The sequence below is a fragment of the Macrosteles quadrilineatus genome, unplaced genomic scaffold, assembly GCF_028750875.1.
Source record: "Macrosteles quadrilineatus isolate MER2022 unplaced genomic scaffold, UCM_ALF_1.0 Scaffold_3__2_contigs__length_128488019, whole genome shotgun sequence".
NCBI lineage: Eukaryota > Metazoa > Arthropoda > Insecta > Hemiptera > Cicadellidae > Macrosteles > Macrosteles quadrilineatus.
In genome coordinates this window covers 85,226,234-85,240,259 of record NW_026542596.1, presented here as the reverse complement: position 1 = coordinate 85,240,259, position 14,026 = coordinate 85,226,234, and the positions used below count along the sequence as shown (strand labels likewise).

Sequence of the window (14,026 nt, the reverse complement as noted above, 5' to 3'; positions counted from 1 at the left end):
AAATTGAGGTCCATAAAGTTGGCCCCCCCCATTTAAGCACTAACGACAAAAATGGTACCAATCGTTAGTGCTACGTTAGTGCTGGTTAGTGCTGAAATCCCCAACGTTAGTGCTTTTTTGGTTCAAGTGTTATTATTAAAAAACTGTGGGTGGGGCCAACTTTATATAAAGTTAGCCCCCCCCAGTACAAATAATTGAGCACTAACGTCAAAAATGGTACCAATCGTTAGTGCTACGTTAGTGCTGGTTAGTGCTGAAATCCCCAACGTTAGTGCTCTTTTGGTTCAAGTGTTATTATTAAAAAACTGTGGGTGGGGCCAACTTTATATAAAGTTAGCCCCCCCAGTACAAATAATTGAGCACTAACGTCAAAAATGGTACCAATCGTTAGTGCTACGTTAGTGCTGGTTAGTGCTGAAATCACCAACGTTAGTGCTCTTTTGATTCAAGCGTTATTATTAAAAAACGGTGGGTGGGGCCAACTTTATATAAAGTTAGCCCCCCCCCCCCCAGTACAATAATTGAGCACTAACGTCAAAAATTGTACCAATCGTTAGTGCTACGTTAGTGCTGGTTAGTGCTGAAATCCCCAACGGGAGCATTTACATTGTATTGTATTGTGGTCAAAACTTAAAGTAAAAACACTTACCTTTAGTTAGTTATACAATCATTGAAGACGATCAAAGGTGAATGAAATCATATAACTCCCAAGAGTCAACACTCTTCCAAGTTTCACAAATTTATAACTAGGACCACTCAAATTACATGCGCATAAGATACCCCTACCATTTGGCATGCCCCCACCACCATCCCTGCCCTGCAGACTGGCGCCGCGGTATCCTTTGACCAGGCAACCTCAGAGACGCCGCCGTCTCGGGGTGGGGGGCAGCCCTAGTGGCCGCAGCTGCCGTGCTTTACTATCTAAACTAGTAATTTCATCGATTCGCCATTCCACAAAGTGTAAACTATTTCCGGTTAATAACACTTGAACCAAAAGAGCACTAAGGGGTATTTTAGCACTAACCAGCACTAAGATAAGATAAGAATAGTTTTTTATTTTACAAAATAGTTTACAAACTTACAAATTGTATTTTACGCACATATGGGTCTGACCGTCTACATTCCACTACATAATAAATTACATACAAAACGCATTCGTACAAAAGATTAGAAACATAAAAGCTCATTCAGAGTGGTTTACTTTCATTATTATTTATTCTACTACACTACATATATTTTTTAGGCTATTGCCTAACCTTACCTACACGATTACGTATATACACATACATCATTCATAGGGTAGGCATATACATACACACTCCACATACACACACATATGTATATATAGCCTACACACAATTTGCAAATTAACCCAAGAATTGGTTTATACAGTAAACAATAATATATTATCTTTGAAAATAATCAATGGTTCTTTGAAACTAACCGGCACTAACGTTACACTAACGATTTGTACAATTTTTGACGTTAGTGCTCGATTTTTTATACTGGGGGGGGGGGGCTAACTTTATATAAAGTTGGCACCACCCACAGTTTTTTTATAATAACACTTGAACCAAAAGAGCACTAACGTTGGTGATTTCAGCACTAACCAGCACTAACGTAGCACTAACGATTGGTACCATTTTTGACGTTAGTGCTCGATTTTTTGTACTGGGGGGGGCTAACTTTATATAAAGTTGGCCCCCCCCACAGATTTTTAATAATAACACTTGAACCAAAAGAGCACTAACGTTGGTGATTTCAGCACTAACCAGCACTAACGTAGCACTAACGATTGGTACCATTTTTGACGTTAGTGCTCAATTATTTGTACTGGGGGGGGCTAACTTTATATAAAGTTGGCCCCACCCACAGTTTTTTAATAATAACACTTGAACCAAAAGAGCACTAACGTTGGGGATTTCAGCACTAACCAGCACTAACGTAGCACTAACGATTGGTACCATTTTTTACGTTAGTGCTCGATTTTTTGTACTGGGGGGGGGCTAACTTTATATAAAGTTGGCCCCCCCCACAGATTTTTAATAATAACACTTGAACCAAAAGAGCACTAACGTTGGTGATTTCAGCACTAACCAGCACTAACGTAGCACTAACGATTGGTACCATTTTTGACGTTAGTGCTCAATTATTTGTACTGGGGGGGGCTAACTTTATATAAAGTTGGCCCCACCCACAGTTTTTTAATAATAACACTTGAACCAAAAGAGCACTAACGTTGGGGATTTCAGCACTAACCAGCACTAACGTAGCACTAACGATTGGTACCATTTTTTACGTTAGTGCTTAAATGGGGGGGGCCAACTTTATGGACCTTCGAAATTGGTTATTTCAAGGAAATTATATTTTGTTTTAAATTAGTTTCTTTGAAAATTAATTTTTACATCGACTTTTAATGCTAACGTTGATGTAATTAGCTGTGTGAATAAGGCAATGTTTGCAAATCATACACGTGGACTGTGTCAATGTTAACACTGAACGTAGATGAAAACGTCTTCCAGGAATTTTATTTCTCTAAGGTTTACCACTTTAACTTAAAGTATACTTATTATAGTTACTGATGTAAAATTATTCCAACCAACCTTTCTTATTCTGTTCAACATCATTGTGTTCTCATAATATTAAATCTTAACGAAACAACTTAATATAAAAAATGCAGTAATTTCTGAATAATTGTAACCTATAAGGTTATCATAAGTAAACGTATTCTTTTTCCCTCATTTATGGTCTTCATATTTGATTTATAACTCAATTGAAATTAAAATTTTAATACTTTTAGTTTAAAGACAAGATCAGCTGTCCATTCATTGGTAATGCAGAGGCGACGTAGAATAAAACTCACATAAAGTCAATAGTTATTTGTGCAACTAGTGAGAAAAGTGAGCAATTGACTCACTCGAGAGAAATCCTTACTCACGAGCCGTTGGCGAGTGAGGAATGGTTTCTCGAGTGAGGCAATTGTACTTTGAACTCGAGTTGCACATTATAATTTTCCTACAGTTACCATAAAACAAATAAATTGGTGAAGAAACATAACCTATTTTTACACAGAAGTGAACTTTTAATATAACATTTAATGTGAAGTGACAAATACGACAGTACAACAGCTGACCAGCTAATTTACAACCAGTGCTGCCAACGTATTTTGCGCGCATACGACGTTGCCTGCATGTTACGCGCTCACTATTTCGTGCCTTCACGTTGCAAATCTGGAGTGAGACAAAGTAATTAGAGTGAGACAATGTTAACATAAGCTGCTCATCACTGATGAGCAAATTGGCCAATTTGCTTTCTCAAATCAGAAATAACCACAGGGTTCAAGGTACATTGTTAGGTAACTGTAGGAAAAATTAATTAAAATGAAGAGACCCATAAAAACTTACTAACTTTTATGTAAGTAGGTACTTTCTATACATAAACTCCTGTTGATGTGCTATGCTATAAACTCCTACACTATTAACTTCATTAGCTTCTAAAGTCGGGGTTCAAAAGTTACTGAAAATGTTCGCTCAGTTAATATTTGTGTTTTAAGTTAGCGATTACTGTTTTTGTTTTGAATTAAGTTCTTTCATCAAATCTTTTCATCTGGGTCTCGAGAAGCGAAACATCTATTAGGTATGTTTGTTAATTTTTTACACTGTTGTTTATTTTATATTAAATATAAAATAAACAAGGAGTCAACGGTAAAAACGTGTCAAGTTACGTTTTACTCATATCGTGGTTGTGCTGCATTCTGGTGGCTGTTTTGGAGTAATAGTGTTTTATCTGACCAGACAGCTGATGTGTTGTTTCGTTTGCCTGTCATAGTATTCCGGGAAACCAATACGGAAAAAAGATTTTTAAGTTCTTAATAAAAAGGAAAGAACGTGTTAAGTCCGAGAGTTACATAACAGGTTTTTTGCTGCTGCATAAAGGAGAATAAGCACTTTTTCTCCCGAATAAACAGTGTGCTCAAGCCAATAAAATATGTTTGGCTTAAAAATTCATCGTTGTTTTGTGTTTTTAATATTTTTACATTTTACAAAGTGTTTTCTCCACACTTGTGCCAAATTTCAATGTTTTACTACTTTTACTTACTTTTACTACACAAAATTCAAATCTTAAAAACCCTATTTTGTAAAATTCACAAAAAGTGACTTAACACATTTTTCCCGTTGACTCTTCTCAGTTCATAGATCTAGTTCAAGTTTAATTGACATTCTAGGTGGCCAAGTGGATATAGAGTTGTTCTTCAGTCGAACCAACATAGGCTGATTATGGATCCAGATGATACTTGCGATAGGGATACAAATAAATGGTGTTTAATGGTCTACCAAGTATGGTATGAGTGGTAATAAGGCAAGGGTTTTTACCGTTCCCCTGCACAAAGGTAACGAAAGTCAATAGTGTAAAAAAGTGGTTACTTGCCATTTGAATGGTTCTACCTTGCTAAACAAAATAGTATATAACAGTTTATTACAGTTTATTCTATGACAATTTATGATATCACTTTGCACTCATTTATCTTTATGGTAAATTACTTGCTGTATCCTAATTTCCTAAACCATTATATTAAAAAAAAAAAAAATTTCTAAGTCTTCTGTAGATGTGGTTAAATTGTATTACAAATTAGGTAAATATTAAAAATTGTTCGAATTTACATTAGAAAAAAACTGTGAAAGTCCTGATTAACATTAATGATTTTTTTTACCCAAATGAATGAAATTGTTAATACATTAAAGTGGTTATACATCTATACAATGATAAAACCTGAAAAATACCAGTTCTTTCTCCCAAGTTCTTTGTCAAAGATGCAGTTTTTGCTGACCAAACTATTTCCCGTACCTTGAAAACTCTTTACCCTTTCTTCGTAAACAGAAGTATGTGGGATAATACTTCGACGAGACAGTCGCCAATATCTGATGCTGACTCTGAACTCTCCAGTATAAAATGTGCTTTGTCATGCAGCTCGTCCTTGCATGTCCACTCTGCAGTAACCATTGTTCAAAGTTCACCCTGAACTATTGTCAACTGAATGACGCTTCCAAAATACTCAAATCTTCATCTGAATATCGTAAATGTTATATGTATGAACCTCCTGTAATCGTTTTTGTTTTAAGTATTGATTGGCAATAGCATCAAAACTGAAATGTACAATTACAGGTTTATAAATTTGTAAATGCAGTGTTTTTATTCTTGACTTATTTTATAGTTACGAATAAGAGATTAAGTATGCGCATTTCAATACGGCTAATTGTTATTGTTTACTATTTCTTACTTTGAACACAAGTTTTAAGAAATGTGAGATTTGAATAATTTAGAAGAATATGCGTTTTTTATATTTTTTTAATTATTTTTTTAGTTACAATTGTTACTTGGGTATTTTACAATTTGTTAATTTGTTAAGCTTTAGTTTTTTTACACAATCCCTTTGATGTTGATGGTTTGCTCTGCATTCAATTTAGAGATAAAATTTTTATTGTAAAAAACACGTTGTTTGACACTTCCAAAATTCTAGCAAAACACAGGAAAATTCTGATCCTTAAAATTGGTACATTTAAAAACAAAATTCATATGATATTTTGCGGGGCATATAGCCGCACAGGTTCACTAGTAATTGAATAAACTAAAGTAGGTCCAAAGAATTTCCTTTGGAGTGTTGGATTTTTTTAGCAATTATCTTTTACTGCAAACACTAAAGATATTGCAATCCACTTGATCCAGTCATTAACATTTATTTTAATATTATATATTTTAATAAACATATTTTTACTTATTTCAATTCTTTATAACTCATATTTTTTTATTTAACACAATCATACCAAACATTTTCAGAACTTTGATTACGCTATTAAATACATTCATTGGTAAAAAACTGCTTAGACTGTGATTAGCTTACTTTTCTTTTAAAATACTTTTTGTAAACATATTTCTTAATAAGCGAGTCACATATACACTGTAAGCTTACATTGATTAATGTAAGTCAAAGTTTCTTCTACAGGTATTAATCAATAGGTTGGCTACTAGATAAACCACCTCTATTTGTATTGCTGGAACTTCTGTGTAGTGATTCGCAAGTTCAGTTGAATATCATCCAGATTCATGCTAATGTACCTAAACTAGTTTTGACATAATGTTTTGGTCATTACATACTGATTAGCTTAAGTATATAGTGGTTGGGTGGTGAAAGAGGGTTTCCGCTTTAGAAAAATGTATTAAAAACTATTATTGTTTACTGAATTAAGTCCTGTTGAGAAAAATCGCAAACTTCTAAGTAAGATTTATTTTCGTAAACAACATCTATTCGGCTAAGCCAATTATTTTACTTTACATGTCAGTATTGTTTTTGTTGTAAATGATCTATATTGTCTTGTTCAAAATGGTTTGTTATGTAGTTTTCGTTGTTAATAGTCTATTTATGATTGTTTTTGTTGTTAAATTGTCTATTTATATTGTTTTTCGTGCAAAATGCCCGTTTAGCTGTCACGTCCTGTAAATCATGTATATTTATTCATCAAAACTGTGTTCTTATCGTATTTCATATTATTATATTTCATATTATTTATTAGTATTTCATACTTGTTAAATATTTAATTATTGATCGCACTTAACTATTTCACAACAAATTTTTATTAATCTCAACTCAACTCTCTTGTAAAATGGCGTTTGCCGTGTATTTAAAAAATAAAAAAATAAATAAATAAGTAAATAAATAAATTATTAATCCTGTTTAAGAAATACTATGTAATATTAGATGAAGTGTTTACTATAAGTGATCATTTTATTACTTACCGTTGTAAATGTGAACGATAAAAATCTAGAGTCAATAAGATTTAATTTTACGCAGTTAGTCACACCTGTTCCGGAATTTTATTTTCAGAACATTATCCGAATTCAATCTGTTTTGAGAAATATGCACTTTATTCTTTAATTGATTTGTCATGATTAATTTTAATTAGTTGTCATATTAGATTGAAATTAATTACGTTACAGCTAGTTGTCCATTTGTTAATACACATACGTTATAGCTTACGTTATATCAATGCGTAACCAAGTTTGTAAACTAATATTAGTATTGGTTTAAAAAATAAATCCATAAGAGAGTTGCTTATTCCCCTTAAACAAAGATCGAGAAATATATACAAAATTTACTGGACAAAGCTTATGTATGTCCGTTCATAGTAACAAACATACGGTGTGTTAAAAAACGAAAAGTAAATAAATGAAACGTCTTTATAACGCTTAAACTGTTTCTCACAAGACGTAAATATACAAAAAAGATGCTAAGTGGTGATCGATTTCGATTGGACACTCCAATCATCATCAGACCCAATAGGCGAATGACCAATTGTCGGCTCACTATTTTTTTTAACCAACATAGATTTGATACAGTGCTACAGTTTTGTATCTTGATATTAATAATAAAAACCCACCTTTTTAAGCAACTATCAATTTCCCTCTCTTCCAGGAGAACGGCTTACAACGAGTAAGAAGAAGATCTTTAACGTAAGCTTAGGTTTATATGTGCGTAAAATTAAAGGTATTCACTAGTAAAATACAATTCCACAAATTTAAACTCAAACGGACTACCGAGTCAACAATTACAGCTATTCAAAGATGCGTTGAATTTGCATTGCTATCGTAAGCTACCTCCTCAGGGAGGGGCCTCTAGAAGTCGGAAGAAAATCATAAACATATACATATGTCAATATACACATCAAATTAAAGGTCTTATTAGAATACATATATTAAGGTATGCTAGTTATAAGAATACAATGCCACATATTTGAACTCAAAATAACAACTGAATAAAAATAACAGCCATTCAAAGATTCAAAATGGCAGTTTCAAGATATATTTGAACGGCTGCAATTTTTCACTCGGTTGTTTGAGTAACAATTTGCGGCATTGTATTTTACTAGTAAATACCTTTTCTACGTTTATATCAACCTATAATAGCATTGAGGATTTTCTTAATTCTTCTTCTTACCTTGTGGGCCGTCCCCCTGGAGAAGAGGAAAACTGATAATTGATTAAAAAGGTAGATTTTTATAATAAATATCTAGATACAAAACTGTACCACTGCATACATCTATGTTGGTTAATAAATATTTAGCCGTTACGGGAAATTTTTAACACACTGTATATTATATAATTATATTAAAACGTACTTTTTAACTATGCCAACCAGGTTTGGAGTAAGTGAGCTAAGTAAATATGTAGTAAGTAGATACTAAGAAAGTAATAGCTAAGTAAATACATAGCTCAGATGTAAATAAAATACTAACAATGGATTGGTTTTATGAAGTGAGTTATCCAATACAGAAAAATTAATTGTCCTCGCTTAAGATGCTTACAACTAGCGTTGTTAAAATAGGCGTGCAGCAGTTCAAGGTCGGTCCCGAACCACAGGGACACAAAATTATCACAAAACTAAGCATCACAGGTTATTTGTGGGTTATTTACCAACGTTCCTGGCACAGAAAGAAGTCTAACAACTGTACCAGCACTTTCCTCAAATGCATGTATTGTTTTGATGCTACCTATATGCGTTTTTCTACGATCTTCATTCTCCTACATTATCTATTTTCTCACCAATTAACGTTTAGGTAATTAGGTATTAAGGTAGTTAAAGACTCGATTTCATAACAATGGGTGCACATTATGTTAGACGACATGTCTAAGAAAGGTATTAAAAAATTCACAACTTATATTTTTGGCTACCGAATAAATTTTATCTTTAAGTAATCGCACTCAATGACCTCAACTGTGTTTTGCTTAAATATTATGTTACACACTTAAATCTAAGGTTGAGTTTACTTTGGGTGAAAAAACTTTCCTCCGTCGAGAGAACATCCTCACTTTCCGTTTAGATCGACCAGCTGAAATGAAAGTACAACACGCCAATCGTACCAACCTGCTCGATTACAAATACCAATCTGCGATAGAAATACAAGTGTTTCGTTCGTTGAATTGCGTTTCTATTAAAATGGAATTTCAAAAGTTACTAGCCAATATGCTTACTGCTATAGCATTACAATAATATATTTACCTTTTTAAATAGCTATGTAATTATAACTATTATTTCTACTTTATTTTAATTTTATATTATGTATCGTTAAGAAAGATTCGTTTGTAAAAAAGAATTTAGTCTTGGTTATCTCCTTTTACTAAAAAGAAAGTTTAATTTCTTGCTTATAGTAGTGTACCTACATAAAGTTGAAGGTGAAAAACTTTAGAAAAATGATTTCTTACAATAATTATTTTATTATTTAATCTCAGTTAACTAAATTTCGTATATTTTTTACCCAACTTTATTCATCCATACAAAATTCAAAGTATAGTTATTTTTCTATAATGTAACGAAATTGTAAACACATTAACCATGGTCTATTTTGATAATAGTCCCAAGAAAATGTACTACTCTATGAGTACTTTAGCCCACTCATTACTTCACATATATATCAAAACAAAATTAATTGTGATTCTAATAAATTAAACGAACAACTAATCTTCCTCTTTACGATCCTTTAAAATGTTTAAAACCTTACTTTCTATGACTAATGTCATTAGTTTTATAAATACTAGATGAGCTCACACGGCATTCTATTAATGCGTTGGTTTTATTAGTAAAGGCATTTGATTGCATAAATTATTATGTAGTTATGTATGTTTTGAAAATTCAAAAGTTTATGAAATTGATTGGAATGAGAGGAGTGACAGTCTTACAGTCCTATAAATTAAAACAAACAAAAAATAGTACATTTCGTTATTGTGGGTTTTTAAATGATAAAAACCATAAAGCAAAGTATTTGTTTCTTTTAGAAAGAAGAAACAATTCATCTTCAATGTTAAAAGCCTTGCATTACAATTTGTGTTATATATCTAAACAATGTGCTAATTGCACCTAATGTATACATTATTGGCCTACATACATGCTCCATAATACGTTATCCAAATTATCTTGAAAGGAACTTAAAACACGCGTGTTCACGCATATTTACACCTTACCCATATTTTTGAATCCATTATGGCAAGCATTGACAATCAACGAATCAGTCCATATTAGTGAAATTGTGGAATCCTTTGTTTCAATTTGTTAACCACACATCAAAAAATACTCCTAGTTTTTGTGATTAAATCTTAAGCCGTAAACTAGCATAGCTTAAAACAAATGTCTTACCTTTCAAAACCATTTTCCCGTAGCTCAATCCTAACGGTTTATCCCAAATCGTCCCCATTGCACAGTTTTTGAACGCAACACAATTTACGAATTACAGTTAACCACTTATTTCATACATATTTTATTATGTGGAATATCAAAACATTTATTAGTGAACACAGAGAAAGTTTGAGAGTAAAATCCAATAGTTATCGATAGTTCTAAGATGACGAAGAATTTAGAGATGAGAGGTGCGATAGTGGTTGGACGAGAGCGACGCCGATACTGAAGTGTGCGCGTCGTCACGTGTTGGCGCGTGCGTGCGTCGCGACGCCAGGCGTCATCATCGTCATCAATCACCACCTCTCTACACGGTGGCGTCGCTGATCAACAGCTGATCACCAGCTGATCATTAAAAGGTCACGTGTAAAGCGCGGGAGTCATCAATAAGATGGATATATAGAGTAGCCTGCGTGTTTAAACATTGTGCCGCAAGGTGTAAATGGTTGATTTTATAATGATTGTTCTTTTATGAACTGAAAAAAAATAAACAAAAAAAAATAGCATAGATAGCTAAACTTACGTTTGTCAGCAGGTGTCACATATAGTTATGTTTTAAAGATTCTTTCAGCTCATCTTCAGTAGCATTCATTGATTTAAAATCAATACAGTTAGGTTGTTAAAATAATCTGATAAACTTTCAGCTGCCTGAAAAGTCTTCAAAATGGGTGTGGACTTAACTTTCTTTGTTATTTTCGTCTTATAAATGTTACTTTCACGAGTTATTTCCTGGTCTGTTTACTGCGGAGCAGTTTAGACGCACGGAAGTCTTAAGATGTTAAGAGCTGCCTTTAAGAATTTAGTTTGAGCTATAAGCAATATCCTAGCCTTCTTCGTTGAGTTACTGAAACTGAAGTTTGATAAATGGTTTTTAACGTAAAAGCAAAATTGTTTACCTAACCCGCCATGTTAAACATCCCTATCCCAAGCGTGATGTATACAACTTCTTTACTTATCGAGTGATGTAAAGTTGAAAAAAACTCACTTGGTGAGGTAATGAAACCCTTTTAAATAGCATTGAATGCTTAACTTAATATATGGAGCCAACGACGTTCAAAGCTAGAAATCAGCTGTGCGCTTGAATTTTATTGTTATTTATTGAAGAATTTTCCTACCTAGCTTTTGTTTGCAAATGAACGTTACTGTTAGAAGATGAGTGAAATGGATAATGAAAAATATTGTTCGTAACCTTCTGTATATTGTCGGGTCAAATAAAATCTTGTACGTTACACGTTACGCAAGAGCGTGTTTACATCACTTCGGTAAATTATGCAACTCGCTTCCGCTCGTTGCACAACATTCACCTGCGTGATGTAAATACGCTCTTACTACACTTGCAAAGTAAATAGCTATTAAGTGGGCGGTTTGCTTTTGGTGGTGTAAAAGAATCAGTTGGACACCGATTTTAAGGGTTCTTGTTATTTGATTAATATTGTCTGGAATAAGATTAATATTTCAAAATTATAAGAAAATAAATTTAAATAATCCATGTATCATTTGTATGAGGCTTTTAATTAATCTCATCTTACCTTGACTGAACAATTACCCTATGTGTTTATTAACTCCATCAAAATAATTATATTTAAAAAACGAAACCAATCAGTTTAATTTGTTTGAACACTAACACATTTTGCAATTTGACTGAAACAAAATATTGATAGAGGAAGATGGATCACTAGGGACGAGACAACATAAATATTTCTTCCCTTGAGAATTAATCGGATCTGGACAAAACTAAGTCCATTCGGAGGTCAGCCACCTCTCTCAGCTTGATCAACTTAGAGATTTTCGTATATTTTTAGGATCCGACGGAACAAACTAAAACTACATGCAAAACTTTGCTTTTACGTATATTTGAAACGTCCAACTTCCATGCATACAACAATAGTAATCTATAAATCTAGGGTTGTGAGAGTATATTATGACTAGCAGTAGATCATTTCAATTCAGTGATTTAGTGAGGGCTTACAGTGGGTGACGATTGTCGTCGGGACCCGGGTTTGTATCCTGCTAAAGCCCGATGCCAGCCAATGGTGGTCCTGATTTCAACTTTAGCTAATAGTCCATCTAATAACTACAAAAACAACTATGTGTTCTAGAGATAATAAAAAGTATCTAGGTAAATAGATCTGTTTCAAAAAAAAATTGAACTATAATTAATATGCTACATAGAAACTGGTCATAGTTTTTTAGGATTTAATACTGTAAAGTTATTGCATTAAAGAGAAAACGCATAATCACCATCCGTTATATAAAACATAATAAATATTTAATAACACATTGCGTGATCAAATCAATTTACTTTACTTCACTTCTGAGGTGTTGCCATCCGGATTGCTTAACAATTATTAATCAAGAGGTTAAATACCTTTTTGCCAACGTAATCCTTGGTAGTCTTATGGATACAGGGTTTGGCCCACTGGTGTAATTATCAAGCTTAGACGTGGTTGTCGCTCCTAGGATGTCGTCAGAAAGTCTTCAAAGCACATAACAAGACAAATAAATAGCTAAAACGAACACAAACATTTTTACATGCGAATAAAACTGTATGGCCATACAACTATCGGAAAGGTTATGGGTCTAGACACCTTTAATGGGTTTTCGGTTAATTGTCACTTTATTTTAGTTTCCAAATTTTTGAAATTATGAAAAAGTGTTCGTATCAATTTTTATTTGCCGGTATCTAGGTTAGTTTGCGTCATCACTTAATCATAATTATTGATATCCTTACCAAGTCCAAAGTAACACTTTTGTCTTTAGCAATAAAATATGAAGGTATTGCCATAGAAGAAGTATTATGCTAGAAAGCCCTTGAATGAGAAGTCTACTTTCTCTTAAAGTGTACAAGTCCCAACAAATCTGTCTAATTGAACTCTTTGGGAATATTTTATTTAAATGCTAAAACTTAAAAAAATATTTCATTAGATGAGTTGAAAATCAAAACACACTTTAACACATAGCTAGCTGTAACTTACCAGAAATACTGCTGATAAAGTTCAACTGAAGAAATATTTTTATCGAGATACAGGGTGTCCAACTTCAACTAAGGCAAACCTTACAAAATTATTCGGGAGGTCAAAACAAGCAAAAACTGCAATCCATCATGCATCTCAAACAGTTTAGCGTCTGTATGTGTGTTTTTAAAAAGAAAATCATAACTCCATAAAATTTTGAGCTACAGCGTTAAAGTTCAGCAAAATTGTTTTATCAACTGGCCAAATCTTTGTGCAAAAGAAGAATAAAATATTGAGAACCGTTTTAAAACAACGGGTTTTAAAAATATTTAAGCCAAATTCCAAGAAAACTGTTAATTTTACGAAAAGATTTCAGTGTACGTAAAGTTATTAAATTGTATGCAGATTTCGTCGATATCTCATAAGCATAGTTTGTACAAATAATAACTGATAAATCAATTGTTTTCTATGTCTACAGTTATCTCCATTTAAAGAATGTTAAATAAATAAGTTCTTCATTGTTTCTCCATATGAATAACATAAGATATTTTAAAACACAGTTATCTGTAACCTTTATTTTTACAAAATGCATTCACACAAAAATTTTTTTAAGCTCTACTCTATAGTTGTAAAGAAAATTGGGGAGAAATTGAAAGAACGCCGATTTTATTTTATTTTATTGCCATGTGCTCATAATTTGATCTTCAAGTTTGACCAGTTCTGCACTTTCGTACCAATTTTTATATTAATTGGACCAAAATTACTATAGTTATTGTGTTTATGAATATACACATGTGCCTCTGGGGAAATTAAAATGGAAAAGATAATCGGTCCTTGGTCCTTCCACAGT

General features: G+C 32.8%; 1 protein-coding gene across 1 annotated transcript in view; it reads right to left on the bottom strand.

Moving 5' to 3' along the window:
- LOC128988859 (pyrokinin-1 receptor-like) overlaps positions 1-10,327 on the bottom strand; it is a 66,213-nt gene extending 55,886 nt beyond the window's left edge. Inside the window, exon 1 of the mRNA XM_054410578.1 lies at positions 10,184-10,327. The gene's annotated coding sequence lies outside the window, so the exon portion shown is untranslated. The remainder of the gene's footprint in view (positions 1-10,183) is intronic.
- Between the last annotated feature and the right edge of the window lie 3,699 nt (positions 10,328-14,026).